The sequence below is a fragment of the Thunnus maccoyii genome, chromosome 4 (assembly GCF_910596095.1).
Source record: "Thunnus maccoyii chromosome 4, fThuMac1.1, whole genome shotgun sequence".
NCBI classification, from domain to species: domain Eukaryota; kingdom Metazoa; phylum Chordata; class Actinopteri; order Scombriformes; family Scombridae; genus Thunnus; species Thunnus maccoyii.
Window position 1 is genome coordinate 20,243,561 of NC_056536.1, and position 12,467 is coordinate 20,256,027.

Sequence of the window (12,467 nt, forward strand, 5' to 3'; positions counted from 1 at the left end):
GGCTAACCATCCCTTGTATGTTTTCACGGTGTGTCAGGCACCATCATTGGCACTAACCGGCAATTTAACCTATTGAGCATGTTGAATTAAGAGAGAGCTGTTTGAACCTAATTAAGTACAGATTTCCTTATTTTTTGCCTCTCAATTTTCTTTTTTATTCCACAAGGAAAAGGAAGTGCAAAGCAACAAAAAGCAAAGCAAAATTTCTTTGTGTGCTTTGTGGTTTAACCAAGCACAACAGACAAAGATGTCTTTTGTGCAGGTCTAACACAAGTTAATTATACACACCTCACTCCAGGGTATCTGAGAGGCACAGTGGAGCCTCTTCATATATCATTCTGCCATTCAAAATGAAGCTTATACGTTAATGCTGCTCCATTGCTGCTGGGGAATGAATGAGCAGCAATCTGCCAGACGAGCAGCAAATAGTTAGCTTGTTTTTGAGAACTACTTAAAACATTTCTTAACTTGGCGCTATATGCTGCTGTTCAGAACTATTAGCATCACCTGTTGTATGTCCATATATCAATATCACTACTACCAGTCCAGTAAATATCTCATATGACCTTATGTTAGAAAATGTGAACCAATTTTTGAAAATACAATCTGTGTGGAATATCACTGCAGTGGATTTCTTCCTGCACTTAAAGGTTCCCAGTTTTGGTGAGTAATGGTGAATGTAAACATAACTTTTGTTTGTTTACAAGAAATTTCCACAGGGCGCCTTTATGTGAAGTTCATGACAACTCTGGCTTAGGCAAAGACCAGCCATATATACTATTGTGAAAATACAGCCCATAATATCTTCAGTGATCTGCTCACAAAAAATGATGTCTCATCCTAGGAAATCAGAGGTTATGGATGTGTTATTGATTCAGGTGAGGGGACTGAGATATAGATATTTCAATCCAGTACACAATACACACTGTGCAGCTACTGATGTTCCATCTGGATGGATGTTCAATGAAATGTCAGTGCGGGTAGCTACCATAAGCCTCTTAGTCCTATCATCTAATTACCACCAAAACGTTAACCATCAGTCTGTACTGTGCGTTATTGATTGCTCTCATTGCCACCATTGACTTTATGCCTCTTTGTGCTGAGTGCTTAAATTCAGCCCCCTCACATTCACTCCATGCTCTCTCCGTTATAAGCAGGTTTATCAAGTGGGCACGCACACATGAACACATGTGCAAATGTGCCCAAAGTTACACACATTATAGGGTGTAACGTGTATTGGAAAAGTGTCCAGCTGACAGAACAAACACGCTTTCAGATGTCACAAAGTTGTCACCTCCAAGCCCAGGGCTATTACAGTCTCACTGAACAGTCTTCTCACAGTTTGATCACACTGTATGACCCCTGTCTTGAATACTGCAATACAAGAGTGTTACAGTACATTTACTGCTGAATGTTTGATGCAGCACAGAACTTATATCCACCATATGAACCAAATAAGTATAGTCTTATTAGTCTAATACAGTCCAATTACAGGCCACGTCTTGGTATGAACATGAATTTAAAAGCCCAAGTTCAAGCTTAAAAAGCTTTGGGAGTGAGTTGTTTGTTATACAGGTGATGCTAGACAGGTTTCCCCAGCCTGTGTAACCATGTAGCATATGAAGGCCCCAAATGAGAAGTGAGAGCTGGAAACAGTGCATCGACTAAGAACCCTCATTTCTACTATACAAAACTGAGATATTACAACTCCAACACCACTATACTATCTGTATTCAGCCAACATGGAGAAAAGCAACATCTGAAGAGATGAGGTAAGAATTTCTCAGCAGTTTACTTATTTGGGCCGGCCCAGGTTTTCTTATTTCTTCATCTTTTGTCTAAAGCTAGGACAAAAATTATTTTGAATATTTTTCTAGAGAAGGGATGGATTTCCAATAAACAAGCCACACTGGTAGCCTGATGCCAGATATTCTACTATGCAGTTGGGTGTTGAGGATTTTTAACTGCACTATTGAGTGACAGTAGAGAAACTATATTTTACTGTATTTTTCATTTTAGTGTACTTTGTATTATTTTAGTGTACTTTTTTCTTTTACTATTTTATTATTTTAGTTTACTTTAACAGACGGAAACCAACAAGAACGTCATTGTTTTGGCCAAGTCTTTGGCACATGCATTTCATGTTTTGAGTGAGTCAGATGTCTGTCAGGTGATTAATTACACTTAATATTTTGAGAATTTTAATGGAAAGAGGTAATGGATTGATGAATAAATTGTTGAAAGAAAATGTATCATGTTGCATGAAAATCATTTACTTGTAGTTGTTAAGGCTTAAGATCAATATGAAGACGTTAAAGCAATGAGAAATGCTACATATACATATACTGTGCAGTGCATGTACATGCTGATTTGAGAATAATTAGTATTCAGGGTTTTTGTGGCAGAAAATAAGAACAACTGTCAAGTCATTTCTCACATAATGTCAGCTATATTCAGATATATTTTCATTTAAATTTTGTCTCAGGATACCTATTTTGTTTTGTTTTGACTACATTCCACTGTATGAATAAGTATAAAGATGAAAGACCTCTTTTCGTTTTGTGTGTATCCAATGTTAAATTCAGACAGTATTTTTAACCTGCATGTCCATTTTTGTCTGTCAGACACTTGGACAAGTGCAGCCCGAGGACTCTGCCCAATAACATGGTCTGAACCATGACAGCCCTGCTGGAATGGTGCAGGAATACCAACGCACTTCCAGCAGAGTCCTGCAGGCCCTGCGATGTTTCCTTCCTAGAGCAGAAAACAAGCATCTGGCCGCAGAAAATGTTGCTCTAAAGGAGCTGATGGCCAGCAAAGAGCTTAACTGGGAGCAGAAATATCAGGAACTGCTAACGTTAGATGAAAAGGACAGTTTTGCCGCAAGTCTGTGTCTGGCCAGAAAAGATATGGAAGGGATGTTGAAGGCTGCAAAAGACAGTGAAAAGCAGTTTGAGGATCAGTGCAGGGAGATAGACATGAAAATGTAAGAAAAGGAGGAGGAAGTCCACTCCTTGAAGAAAACTCTGCATCTCCAGAAACTAGAGATGGAGGAAGTCGTAAACCACTAGAAGACCAAGTGACTACACTCTGGAAGAAGGAGAATGACAGGATCTTGAAAGCCTGTGACTGAATTGAATGCAGAGTAGGAAAGCTGGTTGTTTAGACAGGGGGAGCTCCTCACTGAGCTAAAAAAACTGCAGGAAGACTTGGAGAGAAAGGTGCACCGGGTCACACTTGAAAAGAATGATCTGATCACCACAATATGGGACAAAAGGAAGGAACGTGTGGAGAATATGATGAAGCTGAGCAAAAAGCAACTTGTCATCAAGCAGAGTGAGACAGAGTGGAGAACAAAATAGAAAACTTTGAAAGATCGACTCACGATGGAAGTGGCAGAAAAGGAGGCAAGCGCAGAGAAAGTGCAGGAGCTGCAGAGAAAAAGCCAGCAAATGGAAGATGAGTAGCGCCATAAGTCAAGCCGAATGGAGGAGGAGATCAAGCTCCTGACTCAACAAAATGCTGAGCTTCAGGTACATCACACCAGCTGATCATTATGATTCGAATAATAACCTGTTAATCCTAACTATTTGTTTCAGATTTAATGTTTGGACATAGAAATTCCTGAATCATACGCTGTCTCTGTCTTTTCAGGAGCTGGCTGGTAAAACAGACAAGGTGAAGGCAAAAATGAGAAAGAAGGAAAAGAAGGCACAGAAAGAAATAGAGAAGAGGCTGAAGAAGGAGAGGAAAGAGAAGGAGGAGAGGAAGAGGAAAGAGAAAAAAGGAGAAATTGAAGAAAGAAAGAAAGAAAGAAAGAAAGAAAGAAAGAAAGAAAGAAAGAAAGAAAGAAAGAAAGACAGAAAGGAAGAAAGCAGGAGGAAAGGGAGGAGAAAGAGAAAAAGGAATGTGAGAGGGAGGAGAAGGAGAAATTGAAGGAAGAAAAGAAAGAGGAGAAGGAAAAGAAAGGAAAGGAGGGAGAAAAGAGAGAGAAGAAAGAAGGGAAGGAGAGAGGATTAACATCCCAACAAAACAGCAGTCAGCACTGCAAGAAAACAAAAGAAACAACCAATTACATACTAACCAGAGCCACTAAATGGGTATTAAAGGATGATTTTACAAGTCTTGCCTCAGCAGGAACAGGCATTCACCTCTGCATAAAGAAAACATCCTGTGAAATACAGCAGGTGACTCCGTTGGGACAATACAATATCCGACATACAGTACCTTTGTCACCAGTCACAAACTACCCAGGAAGTGTTCTGGCATTCGAGGGTATATCTGGCCTACAATATTAAAACAGAAAATCAGTCAACCCTCCAAATCATATACAGGACCCCAATGCACATAGACGAAGATGAAGAATAGACCAATAAATACCTCAAATGAACTCTCACCACAGGTATAAGGAGCAGTTTCTTTCCCAGCCTGAGAATTTGCCTGGTATATATAGAGGAGCATAAGGGAGCTACACCTGAGGCCTCATTTATAAAACAGCGTGTAGGATGCAAAAAATAGTGTACGCCACAAAATAATCAGATTTATAGAACTGTGCACATGCACAAATGCATACATAAATCACAATCAACTTGACAACGTGGAATATCCTCATATCCCACCCCTTTCACTCCCACAGTTAATGTTAAATGGTCAATGCAAAAGCCCTCATGAATATTGATGTACATGTTGTTTCTGAGGAGAACAGCAGCAGTAACAGAAGAACATTTGAGAGGCTGACGGTTGCAGCAGCTGGTAAGCAGTCACTGCAACTAATGAAACAATTCCTAAAATCAAACAAAGTGGTCAGACAAGGAGGTAGATGCCAAGATGCGCATTGCTGCACACTGTCAGAGTATGGACTAGTAACAATACAATGTGCTTTAGTACAAGAAACAACTTTCGATACCAAGAGGAAAAAGATATCTGGTTTTTCACACTGCCTTCACTCCAAAATAAGGCATCAGTGATGTGTGGTATGTCTGGCTTGAACCTATATGAAGCTGCTTCAGATGAACCTCTGGGACCTCATTTCATCACAGACCTGCAGGCCAATGCTTGATACAACATCAGACTGCACTGTAAATGCGAGAGGCTAGAAAGTAGAATTATCCAGCTTCTCCCTCACTCAGTTCTTTATCTGGAAGTTAACTGCTTTTAAAGTGCTTCGTCTGTCTGTTCTAATGCTCCTGATATTCTGTATTTAAAAAACACAGATGAGGGAGTGAAATCACTAAATATAACATCTTATATGTTTTGTGAACTGTTCACATGAATAAGAGATTACATGTAGATGTAATCAGGTATGAAGAGATGGTCAAACACCTTTAGCTATCAGGTGGTTTACCCAGCATGCATTTCTCACATCGCAGGGTGAAGGTACGATAATCAGAAAGACACCCACTGTGTTGAATTTGTTAAAGACCTCAAGATGTCTTTGTAGCCTGAAGGCTGAATATGTAGTTTCTGAAAATGTTTCATGTGTGTATCTGATGTTTTCCCCCAAGCAGTAGATGTGGATAAAGAGTCAACCTTGCTGCTGCTGCAGCTGACAGACAGTAAGTTATATATTTTATTCAAGTGTGTGCATTGAAAAAGGAGCACTTTGGTGTTGTATCTGTACCCTTAGGCTACTGTAAGACTGTGTCTGTGTTGAAATCCAAATATCTCTCTCTCCATATCTCCTGGAGCTCAATGTCCAATCGAGCAACACAGTAGTTCTGCTTTGGTCATCCCAGCTCCCTGGGTGCACAGCTAGCACCCTGCTGATCCTCTGAGGACATTCACTCAGCACTCCTTTGCAGCAGCCTCTATAACTGTGACACTATACTGGGGACTTGTACTTGTCCACCCGCAATAATCTCAATTGCGTTTAGGAGTATTACTGTGTCTACAGCGTGTCAAAGCCTCACAAAGCACTCACTACAACCCCCACTAAATCCCTGCTAGCACCCCACCCCATAAGTATAGCAAAATAATATTATGCTTCTCCCTTTTTTTCCATATTGAGAGAGAGAAAAAAAATCTTCTCTGAGGCTCACAAGATCAATTTCAGAAGTTAATGACAAATAAACATAAAAGACATGGCAAATTTAGAAAGTAAAGCTCACTGAATTCCTATCTGCTCATTGAACCATCAATTTAAACACAAAGGATATCAGGTGGATAGCAGTGCATTCAAACACACAGCAGTCTCTCGCCTCTCATGATTCTGTAGTCCTGTGGGAATGTTGCATTGAGCACGAACTGTAAGTAATATACTCTGCTCCTAGTAGGCAGTTTTTTTTTTTGTTTTTTTTTTCAATCAATGATTTGTTCTTACTTGCAAAACTGTTGATCACCGATATTTTGACATGTTCAGAATGTCAGAGATATGGCAACAACTAGTTTGACAAATAATAACAGTGAGAGCTTTCTTTTTTTTCTAAACACACACAATGGAAATGAAGGAAAGGGTTTTAATTGAAATTGAAAAGCTTGTGAGTTCTGATAGATTGAATAATAATAATAATAATTTGAATAATGTTAGCATGTGATAAAGTTTCTGTATAGATTTTGAGATAGAGAAAATAGTGTATAAATTGAACTGAATTGAATTTAAGTTGATGACCAATATTTTGTCATTACATAGAGATGGAGATTCACAATACAATAAAACATCAGACATTCTTAGCTTAGAATGAGCCTTCAACGTGAATTTCACTGACTCCAACTTTCTGTATATTTCAGACAGCTTGTGGTTATAGCCAGCAAACCAGCATGAAACAGCTCCCTAAACAAGACATTGTATTGAAATCCTACTGTGCCTCCAGGGGAAGTGACTGTCGGCAGTATCCCACAAAAAAAAAAAAAAAACTTAACACTGACCTGAAGTCAGTTCCCATGGCAACTCATTGGACTAAAATCAGGAGAAGTAAAGTCTTTCACATCTCTGGCCTCCTCTGCCCGCTAGATATATAAATGGCTTCATCTGTCTGTGGCTGTGGTGAGTTCAGCGCAGTGCTCACTCACACACAGTACGATGCGCATACTCAAGTCCTGCCTCTATGTTCCCCACTGTCATTTGACAACTGATATGATACGCTTAATGCTTACTCTACAGGATTGTCTGCCTACTTGCATTTTTCAGAACTGAGACACAGTGTTCTATGAGCTTTTGGTTGTGTTTCCTTTATTTTGTGGGAGAAGAAGAAAAACTGATTTGGTTCATGGAAACAGTCACAGAAAGATTTTCAGAATCGTCGCTTACATCTTTGATTTGTCCAACAATTCATACAGAATGAATGACATGAAACAAAATGACAAGTCGGTCAGATTATTAGGCCAGGATGTTACTTCCTTGATGCTCGATAATTAAAAGCCACTGCCAGAACTGGTTTCTGTATTTGCTTTGAGCTATAGAGTTACAGCCTCCGATTCTTATTTGGTTACAGCTATTTTCAGATGTTGATACACCGCTCACACAAACCCACACACATCTTTCACTGTCTTACAACAAACACAAATGATTGTAAGCATGTCTATGCTTTCTACAGGTACAACACATAAAGAATGAAAGGAAACAGCAGCAGCCAGTTACAATGTTTAACGTAATAGTTGTGCTCATTTTAAATAATTGGATAAATGGATGTTTTCAGATGCATCTGTCAGATATCACCTTTGAACTAACTTGATGTACTTTGTACTGTAGCTCAGTGCAGTGCACAGCAAACCTCCCTCAGAGACTCATTTTTTGACAGATTTCTCGCAGTAGTTTCTTTAAACAAACAGTGAGTTCCCCTTGTGGCTGGACTAGAATTAGGGCATGACAATCCCTTGTTACCACATGCAAATTTTAACTTCAGCAGAATGAAATTCAAATGTCTGCTCTGCTTTGGCTGGCATTCAGCCACTTCATCAGTTTTCTCAATAGTTAAACTCCTGCTGCTTCTCACTTATTCAAACTGAAGGGCGATTCAAAGAGACAGTACCTGAAAGCAGCCTTTGAAAGGAGAGAATAAAACAAAGACAGGTGGCAAAGAGAAAGAAACGGCATTAGGAAGCTGAGTAAAGGAGTGAGTGACTTGCTGACAGAAAGAGAGAACAGGAAGGAGATTGGCTATTTCTGTATTGCTGTTGACCTTGGGGTGACCATGCTGGTAAAAAACTCAAAGATCCCCTCCAGACATGTTTTAGCATGTATATAAAATACTCTACTTTGATTAGTAATTTGCGTCTAATATGGTTTTTCCACAAAAGCAATTCAATTATCCTGTTAAAATCTTTAAAATGACATCTTTTCCTTCTCCCTCATTAAAAATTCCAGAATACTGTACATATATATATATATATATATATATATATATATATATATATATATAAATTTATTTCATTTCAAAAGTTTAACTGTTAGACAAAAAATATCTCTTACTTCACTATAAAGTCCATTCTCAGTGTATGTATGTTTCCACACTTGTGTTAGTTGAATATTGGAGCTTGGAGCATGATTGGCTCCATACTATTTGCAATGCCACGAATCATGCTAGGATTTTCGATGAACGCAGACAAACTTTACACTTTCAGCAGATGAATGTGAAAACAGCCTTCAAGTGTCAAACTCTGCACATATATCATTCTGCACAGTGAAGGTGAACATTTAACTGTAGGGACAAGAAGAAAAAGACCTTTAAGTCCCCCTCCACTCGAAAATGTTTGACACTGGAAGCCTGTTTTCACATTCATCTGCTGAAAGTGAAATATATTTATATATTTATATATTCTTGAATTTTTGATGAGGAAGAAGGTCAGATGTCATTTTAAGAATTTTAACAAGATGCTTTTGAGGAAAAACCATATCAGAGTATTTTAAATATTTTAAATAATTAATCAAAGTATTTTATACATATCTTAAAACATGTCTGGAGGGAATCTTTAACTTTTTAAGATAACTTTCATTTTAAAGATCATGCGTTTGGTCGTGTGTGTGTATGTGTCCGTGTGTGTATCTGTCTGCAGTTAATCTCGCATACTAGTGGATCCATCAGCCTAATAATTTTTGTGCACATTTATGGCTCTATGCTCAAGGACCTATTGTGGTTGCGGTGATCCACAATTCGACTGCTGACTCCTAACTCCTTTTAGCAGGCTGTTAGAGGCTACAAGTGATCAACAATTCCTTCAGTTTGGAATCTTGTTTCTGCTAGGGACTACCAATCATGCCTTGTTGCGACATTAGATCAATCAGTGCCAAATTTCAGTACTTTGAGAGATGTGAATTCAAATAAATATTGATAAGATTCCTTATGAGCCTGAAGCTTAGACTTTCATCTTTTCAGCAGTCCTCACCATTTTACAATATGCGTTGTGACATGGCAAAAGGCCTCCAAAAAGCTAGGCTAAGGCCACATTTTGGCTTTTGTTGTGGCTCAAAAACTGTCATCCATAGAAAAGTTTGGTCTCATCTTGAACTGGAGTATCTGTAGAATAATTATGTTATGATCCACTAAAGTTTGGCACAATACAAAATGAATAAATCTCTGTTTTTATTATCTTTGCTGCCATCTTGACTGTACACACCTGGGGGAAATCTGCACTCCACTTAGTGCACTCTTCTAGTTTAAGTATATTTATGTGTTGTAGATGTTTGATGACCCTCTCAGCTCTCCTGCTGGCTGTTTCAGTCGTATATCTGGAGTAGCCTGTGAGCTGGAACATGTACAGTGTAGTTTCAGGACATATGTTTCGCTGACGTGCAGAACTAACTACTGTATCAGATACTACATCTTCCATACTTCATGTATGACGACAAACAGGACGCCAATTATTTCTGATCTTTAGGGATGGATGTGACATAGAGGGCAAAGAATCTACAAGTGTTCATTTCAACTGGTCAGTAGCCTCTGAATTCATAGAGGAGTTTCTTATCTCTGATTCAAGGCATATTTATCAGTGAAATCCTCTGCTGTAGTCCACAGGCCTGATGTTAACTAAAAACTCCACCACACATGCATATTTGCATACATGTACATGATCACAATCAGTAGCTGTCAGCATGCCAGTGTGAGATATTAATCTCTCACCTGTGCAAACTGCTGTAGCATGGTAATTGTCTTTTCTCATTTATTCAGCCAACTCCTTTTCATTTTTATTTGGCAGGGGATCTGTCTGGATTCACTTGCTGAGTGCTCCTTAATCTTTCAGCTAATCTACACAACAACAACAACAAAAACATTGTAAATTGTGAACAAGACTATGATATCTTGTGGTGCAACATGTTCCCTATAGGTGTAGATGATTTGGCTCAGGTGAAGGACAATGGATAGATCATACAGGACTTTTTACATTCCACAAACATGATAAAATATCTATACTGCTGGTGCTGATGTGTCTGTATTGTACACAGAGAAAGAAAAATATCTGAGCTTGGAGATTATATTTACATATACCATCATACACCACAATATACAAATTATTGATGAAATTTTTTTGTACTATAATTTTATGAGAAACTCCAGATACATGGTCAAGGTGTCTGCAGTGTATGTGTATTGTTTAACAAATGTACCACATAGTATTCTAGTAATTTACATAGTAATATAGTATACATCAAGCAATAACATTTCTTAATTTCTTAATTTGTTCAAAATGAATGAAAGCTGAGCTGAAAATGTTCTGTACTTTCATCAGTTCACCATAGACAGTGACAGAGTTCAGGAAGTACAATTAGTTCCAGTGGATGTATAATATACAGTGGAGGGGTACTTGGGCACAATGGGTAATGAAAAGTAAATAATAAGTAAGCAAATAATGTAACACTGTCATCCACTGTTACGTTGTATTATTATTTTTTATGGAGCAATGTTGTGGATTTAGACCCCCCCTACTGGTTGTAAACTCTTATTACAAAAATGTAAGAAGGCAAATTCACTCTTTGAATATAATCTTTGAATAGCCTATAATTTTGTCAAATTATTGCACATATTTAACACAAAGTGCATCATAAAAACAAGAGAAAAAGCTAAACAATATTTAAAGCAAAGGCCTCTTTATGTATTCAAACAGTTTTTAGAGACTGATGTCTCATCAATATGACCTGGTTAGAGGTGGTAATATGACACTGTCTGTAGTGGAAGCAGCTGAATTTTTCAATTAACTGATGTTCAGATTAAAAATGTTTTCATGCCTTACAGAGTGGCAAAGCATGCATTAGAGTCTACTCACCTTACATAGACTTGCTTGCTCCTGATCCAATGTGGAGCCAACATTAATTATACTGCTGACTTGGACATTGTGATATGATTTCTTCCTCTCGTTTAACACTGTTGTCTTCTCATCAGTATGCCTAATGAGATCCCATGAGACGTTTCAAGGGGACATCAGTCTGGTGTTCCTCATGGTTGGACACATGAGCTTTGCCTGCAGGTTAACAGGATATTGTCCCCAGCAAGACCACACTTTAACCTTTTTATGTATTCTAATTATACTAAGGACTGGTCTGGCTCCCTGTCTAGTCGAGGCCCACTACAATCTTCACTTCCCAATCTACGGACTAATTAGCACATGCTGCTTATGAAACGACTAGTGAAAGGGAACTCCAGTGGCATAATGCAATTATCACTGAATTATTTATTGAAATATGGAACTGTTGTCCCAAACATCTTTTCATAAGATATATGAGGTGTTGAAGGTGACACTGAGGTTTGTTTTTTGGTTTTGTACATTTTCCCTGGTGATTTCAGTATCTTATTGCATTAGCGGTGAATTAAGAAATCACTACGAACTACTACTACTAACAGCAAATATATAAAATAAATAACGCTCCCTTGTGTAGCAGCCAATAAAATAAATATATTTTTACCCATACCACAAAATACCTGCCATGTATTTTTTGGTGTTTCTTATATTTCAGTATTTTCTCGCCACACTCAAGTGCTTTTATGTACTATGTCCTATTGTAACTGAAATATGAGAATGTTGTCCCAAATATCTTCTCATCTCTTAAGTCATAAAATCTTAAAGATACATGAGGTTTTGAAGGTGGCATTGAGAGGTTTTGTTTTGTTTTGTGAGAATATTGCACATTTTTCCCCAATGATGAAAGTATCTTGTTCTATAAGGGGCGTGCTAAGAAATTTCTACCCATACCACAAAATATCTGCAGTGTATTTTTGGATATTTCTAATATTTCACAATTTTCTCTCCATACTTCAGTGCTTTTATGTGGTTTGGCATACTTTAAAATGTTCTACATTGAGTCCAAGTACTTGTATATTTATAAGATTAGACTTATTTGTTTAACTGATTTTCAGTTTTTCCTCTTTACTATACGCTATTCCAATACACTTCCAAATTAGCTTTATCAAAAATATATTACAGTAATTCATGTACTCCTTTATAAGTCCTCCAATGTTGGAAGTGATTTAAAGACTGCAGGACCAAGATCCTAAATGTATACTACTGTCTCCTTCACAGAGATCTCAAAAAGTAGGACC